The sequence below is a fragment of the Tasmannia lanceolata genome, unplaced genomic scaffold, assembly GCF_043159265.1.
Source record: "Tasmannia lanceolata isolate RefF3 unplaced genomic scaffold, GAP_Taslan_0.1 ptg000037l, whole genome shotgun sequence".
In the NCBI taxonomy this organism is placed as follows: domain Eukaryota; kingdom Viridiplantae; phylum Streptophyta; class Magnoliopsida; order Canellales; family Winteraceae; genus Tasmannia; species Tasmannia lanceolata.
Window position 1 is genome coordinate 51,815,541 of NW_027518714.1, and position 14,269 is coordinate 51,829,809.

At 44.0% G+C, this 14,269-nt stretch overlaps 2 pseudogenes; both read left to right on the plus strand.

Annotated features, from left to right (window-relative positions):
• Positions 1–18: 18 nt before the first annotated feature.
• On the plus strand, positions 19–1,706 carry LOC143862583 ((S)-canadine synthase pseudogene; annotated as a pseudogene).
• A 2,314-nt stretch (positions 1,707–4,020) lies between these two features.
• LOC143861558 ((S)-canadine synthase pseudogene) lies at positions 4,021–5,948 on the plus strand (annotated as a pseudogene).
• The last annotated feature ends 8,321 nt before the right edge of the window (positions 5,949–14,269 follow it).

The following is a 14,269-nucleotide window of genomic DNA, read 5'->3' on the forward strand; positions in this document are numbered from 1 at the left end:
ATAAAAGGAGGTCGGGAGAAGATGCAATAGAGAAGGTCAAGAAACCAACAAGACATGGAGAAATGGATTGCAGTCCTGGCCACAACTGTGGCAATCTCCCTATTGTTGACAAGATTACTATTCAGATCACTGGCGAAAAAGGCAATGAAATGGCCAAAAGGGCCGAAGAAATTGCCGATAATCGGAAATATGCACCAGCTATCCAAAGGTGGCGATTTGATGCATGTCACCTTGGCCAAACTAGCCCGAATCCACGGCAATGTGATGACAATCTGGTTAGGAAGCTGGTGTCCGACGATCATAGTAAGCGATAATGAGCTTGCCTGGGAAGTGCTAGTGAACAAATCGGGCGACTATGCCGCTCGTGGTGTGCCATTCATTCCAAAAATTTTCACTGCAAATTCAATTGTTTCCTCCGACGCCGGCTCTCACTGGCACTCCCTCCGTCGAGGCCTCCAGAATGGCCCTCTCGGCCCTCTCAACATCTCATCCCAAACCCGGTTGCAAGAAGGCGACATACGTCTCATGATCCAAAACATGAATGACGAAGCGGACCGGAATTCCGGCATTGTCGAACCATTCTGTCATATAAGGCGAACGACGATCCGACTATTGGGTCGCCTTTGTTTTGGGCCTAATTTTAGAGATGAATCGTTCGTGGTTGAGATGGATAAAGCATTGGAAGATGCTGTCGAATTAATCAGCCATGCTCAGGTCGTGGACGCATTCCCGTTTGCTCGGCACATCCCTTTTCTCAACCGAACATTCAAACATGCTATCGAAGTGAAGCTAAACATTGAAAAATTGATACGCCCACACCTGTCCTCTCCACCTCCGAATTCTTACTTGCACTTCCTCCTCTCCCAAAGCTTCCCAGAACAAGTCATTATCTTCAGCCTGTTCGAATTGTTCTTTCTCGGGGTCGATAGCACTGCTTCCACTACTCTCTGGGCACTCTCATTCCTAATTCACAACCCCCAAATCCAAGAAAAGCTCTACAAGGAGATTACAAATATAAACAACGAAAGGGGCAACCATGAGAAGGTGGTGAGGATTGAAGAGATGAGTAAGTTGCACTATCTACAAGCCGTGGTGAAGGAGACAATGAGGATGAAACCGATAGCACCATTAGCGGTGCCTCACAAGACGGCGAAGGAGACAAAGTTGAACGGAGAGACATTGGGGGTCGGCACGGAAGTGATAGTGAACATTTACGCAGTACACCATGACCCTAAGTTGTGGGAGGAGCCCTACCGCTTTTGGCCCGAGAGGTTTTGGGGTAATAGAGGAGAGAGTAAGGGAAGGGTGGAGAAGGGGTTTCTTCCCTTTGGAGGAGGGATGAGAGTTTGTGCAGGAATGGAGTTGGCTAAGCTTCAAGTTCCCTTTGTCGTTGCTAATTTGGTCAACGCTTTTAGCTGGTCAAATGCTGTTGACGGTGAACTGCCAGATATGACAGAGGTTCTAAACTTTGTTGTGCTGATGAAGACCCCGCTAGTAGCCCACATCTTGCCTCGTAACAATTAAAAATGATGTGCTCACCCCCGAAGACTTTTAAACTTAGTAAGAAAGAGGGGCTAAAATGTTGAGAAAGTGGTGGAAATGTCATTTTCAATATAAATATAAATAAACTATATAAACTATTGGTGGGTGGGATGTAAGATTTAGTGGCCTTACTTGCTCTTATTAATAAAATAATATTTTGGCAATTCAATAGTTGTGATATTTAAAGAACATGTTCTAAACAAATATGAAAAAGATTGATGACAATAGAGCCATTGGTAGCAAGTGTGTATGCTACTTACCCATGGACCACCTGCCACCATGGGATAGAGATCCTAGGTGACGTGTCCACATCTCCAAAGTGAAGAGAAGTATTTCTATAGCCATTTCTATATATTTTAATAACCCATGGCTAATCTAACATGCTCTCAAGGGAAAAAAAATCTAATTAAAAAAAAAAACCATTGTATTTAAGGATTTTATTGATGGCAGATTTTATTGCTATATTAAAAGGAAAGGGCCGATTCTTTGCCAATGTATTAATCGTACTGGAAAGCAGGGGATGACAGCAAAGCGTTTTACTGCCAGTAGAAAACCCGCGTTGCTTCAAGCGGCTTTTAACCGCTTGACGTTAGACTTCCTCATATTTTAATATACAAAACATTATAATTTTAGGAACAAATTTTGATATACGCTTATAATATTTTTAAAATATTTTTAGGGCTGTGATAAATTCACCCCTTCCAGGGTAAATTGATCATCCCCATTTACCAGTTGTTGACAGGTACTACATTGGTACAACTAGTCTCTCTCTCTCTCTCTCTCTCTCTAAAATAGACCGCCGGTAATTGAAATTACTCATAAATAGACCGCCAATGAATAAAATTACTAAATTTCTATGCCTTTTTCTTTTAGTATTTTCCGGGGACATATACCGGTGGCTCTTATTGTCTGCCTGTAAAAACACTAAATACCCCATGTTTTTAGGGACCATCGCTATAAACCCACTTTTTTTTACCGGCGAATATATACCGGCAGTCCATAAAATTCAAAGATTAAAATCATACCAGCACATTTTAGGATCGTCGGTACATGTCCTGCAGTAAAACAAAATCCTGTTACCGCAATTGTTACCAACCTTCGTAAAAGATACCCATGGGCCCACCTCAGTCTCTTGTATATGATCTAATCCGTTGATCTTACTACAGGCATAGGTAGTGCCAAAATGCCATTGAGAACAACTTGATCGGATGGCCTAGGCCCTTGATCCAACAAATACCAGTTAGGGTTCAACCAAGAAAGGATTATGTAGTCCATTATCTTACACAAGGGATGTCCGTTTAGGATATGACCAAGATCTTGTTCGTCACCTTATTTATCTTCCCAAGATCAATGGTCATCATTACCCCTTGTGGGACCCAAAACAGCCTTAGACCATTGATATTAGAAGTAACTTTTTAAGTAATCATTCTCTTCATTAAATCCTAAATCAACAACCTTTGCGTAAGCTCTGATCGCATGACAGAAGAGCCACCTCAGGTGAATTAAATGAAGAAGACAAAACCTGCTAAAAAGTGAGCCGAGGGATGGCTTTTTCGTAAATTGCCTAGCAATTCAACAAACACGAAGATTTACGTGGTTCGGCGAAGCCTACTCCACGGGCGAGAAACACGATCTTCCACTATTAGAAAAAACTGTATACAAGGATTACAATGGATTTAAACCAAAACCCACAACCCTTTCCTTGCTTCTCAAAACCAAGATCGTACCCAAGAGATAACCAGAGAAAAACCCAAGAGAAAGCCCCTAGAAGAAACCAAAGAGGAACCCAAGAAGGAACCCAAGAAGAAACCAAAGAGAAAAACCCTATTTCTCCTCTCTATCACTCTTCCTCTCTCTCTCTCTCTCTCTCTCTCTCTCTCTCTCTCTCTCTCTTCCTCTTCCCCCCTCTCTCTCTCTCTTGATTTTGCCATACTCCAAAGAAGAAAGCCACTTCCTCTTTTTAGTTGTTTCCAAGAAACCCAAATAAGAGGGTTTCTATCTTTGCCTCTTGCCTTCCCACCCAAGCCAACTACAGTGGGTGGGAAATAAGGCAAATTTCCAACACTAAAGTCTCCAATGTTTTGACATTACAACCCCCTCCTTTTTTAAATTAAAATATTATACAATTGGTCATCTAAAAAAGGAGGGTTGTAATATAGATTTTTAAAATATTTTTTTAAATTAAAATATTCTACAATTGGTCATTTAAAACAGGGTTGCTAATATAGATTTTTAAAATATCCCTTTTTAAATTAAAATATTCTACAATTGGTCACTTAAAAGGAGAGAACAGCCAGACAGTCATTTTTAGGTAGATTTTGTCTTGTTCATTTGAATTCAATTGAGGTGGCTTTCCCCAAAATTGCCTAGCAAAAGTTTGATGTCTGGACTACATGTTAGGTAAGCTTACGTAATATAAAAGAAAGTTGTAAGGAGATGATCTAGCGAAAGATCAAGAAATCAAGAAGACATGGAGAAATGGATTGGAGTCCTAACAACAACTGTGGCAATCTCCCTCTTGTTGACAAGATTACTATTCATATCGCCGGCAAGAAACGCAATGAAATGGCAGGAGGGCTGAAGAAACTGCCGATAATCGGAAATATGCACCAGCTATCCAATGGTGGAGATTTGATCCATGTCACACTGGCCAAACTAGCTAAAATCCATGGCGATGTGATGACAATTTGGTTAGGAAGTTGGTGGCCGATGATCATAGTAAGCGATATCAAGTTCGCTTGGGAAGTGCTAGTCAACAAATCGGGTGACTATGAAGCTCGTAGCATTCCATTCACCATTAGACTTCTTGATAGGACATAAATACGGCGCTACTCCCAAATCTCGCCATGTGTCGTCCATGCGCCAATGGAGCCTAACCATCATGATGGAATGTGCTGATAAGCGGCAAGACCATACGATTACGACACGTGTCACCTTCTCGCCGTCCAAGCCTCATCATCACAAACTATGGAAGGGTTTATCCAGCGAAACCATGCGCGCAGGCAAAACAGGAGAGCGGCCCAATCTTGCAAAGGAAGGTTTTCTCTTCATAATGATGAAAAGGTCCGCACGCCACCCCGTAAAAGGGGAGGAAGGGAAGAAAGAAGGGGATCTGTCGAATCTCCCTCAAGACAACAAGAAAGGAAAGAAAGAAGCAAGGGAACAACGGAGGAGTTTGGGAGCTTAATCCCACTCTCCCTGTTAGTCCCCTCCGACCCATCCACCCATACTCCGAAAAAATAACCCGTGCCTTTGCCTTGGTAAACCTGACCAAATCCTCACCTCTTCTCGCTGTTCTTTATATTGATTGGCCAAGAATCTGACTTGGGTGTCGAAGTGGTCGTCCGGGATCCACCCCGGACCCCCCTGACCCCTTTGTTTGTGATTGCAGACCCCGCGGAGGCTCTCTACCCACCGCGCGATCGCGGACCCGGATTCCGACCCCATCACTTCTCAGTGCAAATGGGAACACAATTTCTTCCTCCGACGCCGGCTCTCATTGGCAGGCAGTCCGACGAGGCCTTCAAAACGGCCCTCTTGGCCCTCTCAACATCTCATCCCAAACCCAGTTGCAAGAAAGCGACATACGCCTCATGATCGTGGATGCATTTCCGATCGCTCGGCACATCCCTTTTCTCAACCGAACCTCCAAACAGCTCACCGAAGTGAAGCTAAACATTGAAAAACTGATACGCCCACACCTCTCCTCGCCACCTCCAAATTCCTACTTGCACTTCCTCCTGTCAAAAAACTTTTCGGAACAAGTCACGATCTTCAGCCTGTTCGAACTGTTCCTTCTTGGTGTGGATAGCACCGCTTCCACTACTCTATGGGCACTCGCATTCCTAATTCACAATCCGCAAATCCAAGACAAGCTCTACAAAGAGATTACAAATATAAACAACGAAAGCTGCAACCAAGAGAGGGTGGTGAGGATTGAAGATATGAGTAAGTTGCACTATCTACAAGCCGTGGTGAAGGAGACAATGAGGATGAAACCAATAGCGCCATTGGGGGTGCCTCACAAGGTAGCGAAGGAGACGAAGTTGATGGGAGAGACGGTGGGGGTTGGCACAGATGTGATGGTGAACATTTACGCGGTACACCATGACCCCAAGTTGTGGGAGGAGCCCTACTGTTTTTGGCCCCAGAGGTTTTGGGGTAATGGACAAGAGAGTAAGGGAGGATTGGAGAAGGGGTTTCTTCCCATTGAAGGAGGGATGAGAGTTTGTGCAGGACTGGAGTTGGCTAAGCTTCAAGTTCCCTTTGTCGTTGCTAATTTGGTCAACGCTTTTAGCTGGTTTAATGCTGTTGACAGTCAACTGCCAGATATGACCGAGGTTCTAAACTTTGTTGTGGTGATGAAGACCCCGCTAGTAGCCCGCATCTTGCCTCGAAACAACTAAAAATGATGTGCTCGGCGACCTATGCTAAACTACAATGCCTACGTATCCTGGCCTCGGGAAGAATCAAAGTCAACGTAGTTCGGCGACCTATGCTAAACTACAATGCCTAACCCTCTAGGACCGTTATCCTAGACTCGATCAACTAGACTCGACTAGTTTTTAAAGCTTCTTGCTATTACTTAAGTTCAAGTGAATGGTAATTTTTAGGACTCCCTATATGCCCTAACTAATGCAGGTGGGCCCTACACCCTATGTGTGACTAGGCTATGTGTCCTAAGGAAAATCATGGGCTATCTAAGCGCATTCTAGTCTAGCCATCGGCTCGACTAAGTGTCTAACCGACCATGACTCGAGGCCTCCTAACTCTGAGGATACTCACACGACAAGACTCAGCATATCAACACAAACAGGACAGACTCCTAACTCTAAGATACCCCAAACGCCTAGGACAGACTCCTAACTCTATGGGAAGATCTTTTGAAAATTGTTGGTAAGGTTATTTTGAAGAATTTTTATAGTTTTAGAAGGTTTGAAAGGTATTGAAGCTTATAGAAGTTTTTGAAGTTGTGACTGAACTCAGGATGCCAGCTGCAAGCCTGAGCTGCCTACGTACCCCTCAGCTAGGGATCAAGCCATCCGTAATTTGGACCAGATTTTCCTAACTACTCCTAATGACTCGAGATTTTTGAGATTTTTTGGTTTTTCAGATGTTTTTTAATATTTTTGACTCAAGAGGATAGAATCCTACCATCATATGGGTAGGATAGACTCCAGATATCCCACAAAGGTTGGACAACATCCAATACTTTGCGGGGGAAATGAACAGAATCACGACTCTGCAAGGGTTGGACAGCATCATATACCTTGCAGGAGCGGATAAAAATCACATGACTTGATGAGAGGTTCGACAGAATCCTAACCCCTATGATGATAGGACAGACTCCTGAAAGATTGAAGGACTGACTCCTATGCTGAAGACTGACTCATATACGATAGGACATACTCCTATGCTCTATAGAGGTTGGACAGACTCCTAACTCTATAAAGAGGGGTAGGACAAACTCCTATAACTCTGCAAAGGTAGGACAAACTCCTAACTCTGAGAAAGGTAGGACAGAATCCTAAACTCTATAGAGGTACGACAGACTCCTAAACTCTTCAAGGGTAGGACGGACTCCTAAACTCCACAAGGGCAGGACAGACTCCTACACTCTAGGATGGTAGGACAGATTCCTAAACTCTCTATGACAGACTCTAAAGAGGAAGAAATCCCTTAACCATAAGAAACTCAGGTATGAACCAAGGCTAAGAATAAAACAAGGATCCACCACAATACAATTACGCTAAGATTGGAAACATTTCAACAATATAAATCCGATTGAAGCTAATACAGAGATCTTCTTATAGGTATTTAATCAAATAGATTATGGACCTAGATAAACACGAATCAGTTACTACGACCACAACTGCATATAATGGTATTGAGATCACAAGAAAATGTGGGGAACAGAGTATTGAAAATGAATAAGATGAAGAGAGTGAGAAAATTACTTTTGATTGCATACCTATGTGTTTTTACTCTTATTTCTTCTTCCTTTCTTTTCCTTGGGTTGATATGACCGAGCACAATCTTCGGATTAAAAGGAGTCGAAAAGGAGTCGTCGAAAATAGTAGAGGCGCAAATTGGATTGCCGGATTCCATGGCTGTTGCCGGATCTAGGCGGTAGAGAGACAAAGAAGATTGAGATGGAAGATGGTGACTGGATCTAGCAGATGGGTTTTTGTCTTGAAGATGTAATGGGTTTGGTTTTTTTGGAGCCACAAGAAATGGGAAGGCTAACGGTGGTAGTAATGGCCGATGGGGAGTCAGATTCTTGGTTAGGGTTGAACGTGTGGTGAAAATGGGAAAAAACAAAATGAAATGGGTTTTGATAGATGGGTTAGAAATAGAAAAGGAGTAAAAACAGGGTATGTGGGTGGCGTTAATGGTGGACGGAGGTGGAGGGCTGGATCTGATAGGGTTTAGGAAATAGCAAAAGGGTTTGATGGTGGAGGTGGTGGTAGATGGGTGGATTGGCCGGAGGTAGGAAGTTGCAGAAATGGGGTGGAAGTGGAGAGGTTTTCAATGGAGGTGGAGGTTGCGGCCGATGGAGTGGTTGGTGGTGTTAGGATGGGTTTGGCCTGCCGGATTTATAGAGGTGACTGCTAGGAAGGTGGTGGTGGTTGATGGGTTTGAGGAAGTGATTTGGGTGGCTGATGGGGTACGGGTTTGGTAGTGGTGGTGGTGGTAACGGTGGGAATGGTAGAAAAATGGAGGAGGGTTTGGGTTAATGGGTTTGAGTGATAAAGAAAAGGAAGAAATGGTGGAGGTAGGTGGTTGGGGCGAAAATGAAGAGGAAGGTGGAGGAATAAGATGGTGGCTTGCCGGAGGTTGGAGGCGACGATGAGAGAGCTGGTGATGGCGGCTACTCTCTCCCTCTCTGTTTTCTCTCCTCTGCTCTCTCTCGTTGCTGCTTACGAGGGTGAGAAAAATTTAGGGCTTCTCTCCCCTCTCTTTGTTATATATAGGTGGGTTTTCTTTCTGATTTTTCTCCCTTTTCAACGAATGAGCTCCCCTCCCTTTTGCCCTAACTCGATTGCTTAAGAGACAAGCAAACGATAATATTAGCCCCTCCCTCCTTGCTCCCTGGACAGCCCCTCTATTGTATCTATGGCTGCTCTTCTTACCCTATCAAGGGTGGTTTTAAGAAAAAAAAGGGGGGGAATTAATTTTCTAATGTATGATTGATTCCCTTCTTCTTCTTTTTTTTTATTTTTTTTTAATTTTCAGACAACCTGACTTGGGGTATTTCACTCTCCCTCTGCAAGTGGCATTAATCCCCCTTTCATTTTTGCTACTTACAGAAACCTATCTCATCTTATTTGACCATTTCCTTTGGTTTCACTTACAATTTTGCGGGTAATTTCTTCGAAACATTAGCCATACCTTGGGAACTTTTCACTTGTCGACAAATGCAACAAGATGACAAAATTTTGAATTTCCTTCTCATTTGGGTCCAACTCTTCAGAGACTTCTTCGACTTAAAGACTTCGACCCTACTTTAGGGACCGTAGGGCCCGGTCAAAATGGGGTGTCTACAGTTTCATGCATCTTTTGTTTAGTAAATGGCTCTATTTGATTCAAGACATTTTCGTGTTATCATTTAATCTGGTTTTATTCTTTTGATTCAACTTATTACATATATACTTGTGCTAATGGATCTCTCTAGAGATCCCATCTCTTCCTTTATATCCCTTGGCAATGAACAGGTTCCTGATGGTCAGAATCATGAGCCGAAGCGACAGAAGGGAACATCGAAGGTACTTGAAGAACATCAGAAGATATTTACAAATTGATGTATTCCAATCATTGTTTAGATTGATTTAGTTAGATATGAATTGGTATTAGGAGAGAGAAAGGGTGATGAGAGAAAGTTTTAATCTTGTACTCATGACATAGTGGAAACATGTCCCTTTTAGTTTTTCATTTAACATTAATAAATATAGCAACAAATTTTTCCAGAATATGGATTGTTTCCAACATGGGAGTCATTAGGTGATAACTAACAACTACTCCGTTTGGATGAAAGTTGAGTAGATGTAGCTATAAGTTAAATGACATAATTTAAAGAAGGCTATTGATATTAGCACGATGGTTTTAAGTTTCGACCGAAATCTGAAATTTTAGTCCGAAATTTCGGGTTTTGGTCGACCGAAACCGAAATTAAACATACCCGAAATAGTACTTTATTTTGATCGAAAATTTGAAATTTTGGTCAAATTTCATTTTTAAATTCTACAAAAAAATCTCTCTTTTTATTTTTTATTATTTCCCCAAAATTTCAACCGAAATTACTGAAATTTCGAAATGACTGGAATTTCGGCCAAAATTTTGTAATAAATAAAGGGCAATGATATTTTCACTCCCCCTGGAGCACGCATTCGCGCCCCTTATAACGTGAACAGTGGGCAACTTAATGCTTTTTGACGTCAAATCATGTTAAAACCATGATTGGCAGTACCATGTTTTAATAATGGCACACAGTCAGATTGTCTTTTCTTTTTAAATTCGCTTTTGAAAGCTTTTTGGGAATTGACAGCTATTTTAAAGAAGAAAAGACAAGCTGAGCTTGTGCAATTATTAAAACAGGGTAGTGCCAATATCAGTAGCCTATACCAAGCAAAAAAAAAGAGTGAGAGTAAAAACTGCCCTTTACTTTTCGTTTGTTTTTCTCTTGGCTTGATTCTGATGGAAAATCTAACCACTAAAAGAAAAACCCTTGAACCCATTTTAGGGACGGATTTATAACCTTCCCCCAAAATCAATCACAATAAAAGATGGGAAATGATAAATGCACCCGTTTTCATCACCAGGGATACCTAAGTGCAGTGTACGTGGAAATCAAATCCATTGAATCCTCTAACGTGAAGTACGTGGAAATCATACCTAACTGCAGTGTTACCGATTTTAGGCCTAACAGATTGGCGCCATCCGTGGGACCATGAACTAAAAGCTGTTCAAATCCCCTTACAAAATGGCAGGACGAAGGAATGCTCGGGTGCCAACTGCACGAACTACTTGAGTCGTGCTACCTCGTAGGACCCGGAGTGAGCGAATCGCCTCGCAGGTGGTGGCTACTTCTGCTACAGCAGAACAGAGCCCAGCTCGCTCGGAACACCTCAATCCTACTCCCACTTCGGATCAAGTTCAAGCTCTTTTTCAACAGATGACTGCTCTTGTCGGTCAATACCAACAGCTACTCCAAGCACCTTCCCAACCTCCTCCAGAAGCTCCACGACCTGTACAGGAAAGGTCGAATATCCACAGGGGAGAGTCAGCGCGCCACGGTGAAGACCGGACTCACCACTCTACCAGGCGAGTCCATCACTCCAGAACCAGGCATGCCCATACAGAGCCTCACCATCGCCGAAGGTCGCGGTCCCGCTCTGCACGAAAGCATCGAGCTCATGAAGACCACGCACTGCAGGAAAAATCCCGGCCTCGTCGAAGGAGTCCGGAAAGTCAGTCCGGCTCTGCAGCGAGCCCGTCAGTGGAGAGAAACAGGTCGCTGAATCGACCAGACAGTAGAGCTAATCTGATGCTACGAAGAATGGAAGAAATGGACTGCCGCATTGAAGAGCTGGCAAAAGATCAGAGCCGTCCTGCTGCGCGAGCGTTCTCAAGCAGAACGTCGTTCACCGACGATGTTATGAATGCCCCGGCGCCCACAGGGTTCAAAATGCCAACCGTCCCGCAGTATGACGAGACCACTGACCATGTGGACCATTTGGAGACGTTCAGAACGATGATGCTCCTCCACGGCGCATCTGATGGCTTCCTCTGCAGAGCGTTCCCGACCACACTGACCGGTGCGGCCCGGGACTGGTGCTCAAGGATCAAACCGAACTCCATCAGCAACTTTGAAGATTTTGGGGACGATCTGGTCCGCCATTTCATGAGCAGCCGAAGGCCAAGGAAAACAACAGCATCCTTGATGGTCTTGCAGTAGGAAGACAACGACCCTCTGAAGGTGTTCGTCGGCCGTTTCAACAGGTCGGCACTCCAAGTGCCGAATTTGGATCCCTCAGCCGCCATGAACGCGCTCCTCGCAAGCGCTAGATCCAACGACTTCCGCCGGTCGGTGGCTCGCCAGAATCCACACTCACTGGCAGATCAGATGGCCGGGGCGGAGGAATATATAGCAGTGGAAGAGATGCTGGCGGCCCTGGACTCAAATCGGAGGAGAACCTCTGAAGAAAAGAACCCTACCAAGCAGCGTATGGATGATAAGGCCCCCAGAAGAGAGAAGTCCCCCCAGAGAAGGGAAGAGAACTTTACCCCTCTCAACACCTCCCGGAGACACATACTGGCCGCAATAAGAGGAGAAGAGTTCGTAAGGTGGCCGACCAGAATGATTTCCAAGGGAAATAAGAGAGACCAATCAAAGTACTATCGGTTCCACAGGGACCACGGTCACGACACAGACGAGTGCTGGCAGCTCAAGGAAGAAATCGAGCTGCTGATTGGCCGGGGATACTTGAAAAAGTATGTCGAAAATGACGTCCACAGAAGAGCGCACAGAGAGAAGAGTCCTCAGGGCCGGAGCCCTCGACGGTAACAGCCGCCCCCTGCCCGGGATCAATCTCCTCTGCCATCCAGTTCACAGCCAGAGGCGCACCGATTCCAGCCAAGGGGGGTCATCGGCACGATTATGGGCAGACCGGCCGCTGGGGACACATCATCTGCTGCTCGAAAAGCATACGCACGCCGAGTCAACGCCGTGCACACATGCAGCAAAAAGATGAAGACGGAGAATGAGATCTCCTTTTCAGATGCGGATCTCGACAACTTGATACTACCTCACGACGACGCACTGGTCATAACCATGCTCGTCGCAAACTAGGAAGTGTGGGACCCGATCCCGTGAGAGGGGTGAGGCGCGCGAGGCGCCATGCTCTCTCTTGCTCTCTCGTACCCACATGAATGGCGTGTGCTTTTTATTATTGATTTTAATTACCCAACCAAGCATGTAGCAACCAAGCCTTAGGGTGCAAACAAACGTGCAACCCAGTACCCATAAGGGCAGGGGTAAGCTGCCGAGACTAGCGAGGTGTGATTTAATTCATCTTTTCCGTGAACTTGGGATCACTAAGGCAATCCGAATTCCACGCAAAAGAGAGTGACAGAGTCACCACTTAGATGAGGGATCTAGGACCCATAATTGGCCAGAAATCTAGACTCGATACCTAGTTACAAGAATGGAAGGTATGGGGAGTTACCACCACATGCACCATTCCTACCCGATAATCGGTCTTCAATTCCAAAAAGTTAACTCTTTTGAATTTCTTTTAAATGACTCATTTAACTCTATATTAATGTGCGAACTATGTGACATGCATCCTAAGATCTAATTTCAATGTAATTCCTAAATGTGTATCTTGATTTCTTAATTTGTTTGAATTCAATCCAAGTGAATATTCTCCTAAAATGCTAATTTGAGGGAAATCCTACATATTTTAATTAAGTGAATATTCTCCCTTTCATACTGACGCAGAATCCTGGCAGGAACATAAAAGGAAGTCCTTTTGAGACCAAGAAGGCGAACGTAGTTAGCTTCTCCAGTGTTGAAGACAGCTTCTTGGATTCCAGGGATTTGCCAACGAATCTGATCTTGTTGGCGGGAATTTAACCAATCAGCCCAATCGCTTTTATGATCGAAGGAAACATCATGACGCCATTCGCTGAATGTGTACAATGTATGATCAAAGTGGACAGGAGCTGTAATTTTTAGCTTGTGGCACAACCACACCTGGAGTAATGCAGGACATCCTGAGAAGGACCCATTGAAAGAGCGAACATAACGACCTGGATCTGAGCTAGCACGAAGGCGAGCCATATCATCTAACCCATTGAAGGTTTCTGCAAGTATAGTAGGAATTGGATTGGCACCACGATCCATTTGATCAACGAGATCCAAAAGAACAGCTGACTCTAAGCGAGAAGGCTGGGCAGTGAGGAACCTAGCAAAGGAGTAGAATCTCAAAGCGCGACGTCGGGCCTTTTGAATATCAACAACACCAATATGTCCAATAGGAGGGTAAATGTCGATCAGTTGCTGCATGGATACTTCTTGGCCTTTTATGAAAGAGTCCATGGATTCATCTGGATTATTCATTAAGCGAAGGAACAAAGGACGATAATCCGGCACACATGATGGCTTCACCAGAGGGCCATCCACAGGATATTCCAACAAGGCACACCATTCTTCAAAAGTGGCACACATTTCTTGGTTGCCAAAACTGAAGACATGATGATCGGGATCCCAACACTCTGATGCGGCATAGAGTAATCCCCAATCGAGCTTAATGGTTGCTATGTAGCCAAAGAGATTTTTCTCTTGCTCACTTATGGCATAGATGTGTGATTCCTTTAATGTACCATGGATCCAATCGAGAATTTTAGGAGTAGACATGGTGCCTGTAAGCCAAGAGGAGGGATATAAGAAGGATCAAGATTACATAAACATGAGATTGGGACAAGTTCCTGCCATTTAAAGAAAGTATGAAGACATGATCGAATCACATGATAGAAGAATGAAAGGCATACGATCAAAAGATTAGATGAGATTGTATAGGATTGCTTTCAAATGATAGATCGAGAATAGACCAATCTTATGAGATCTTAGGAAAGATGGGATTTATATCCTAACCCCAAAGGGAAAGTTTTTTAATCTTCGTACATTTTAACAGTGTTACCTGAAGGCATCAATCATAATCCTAAT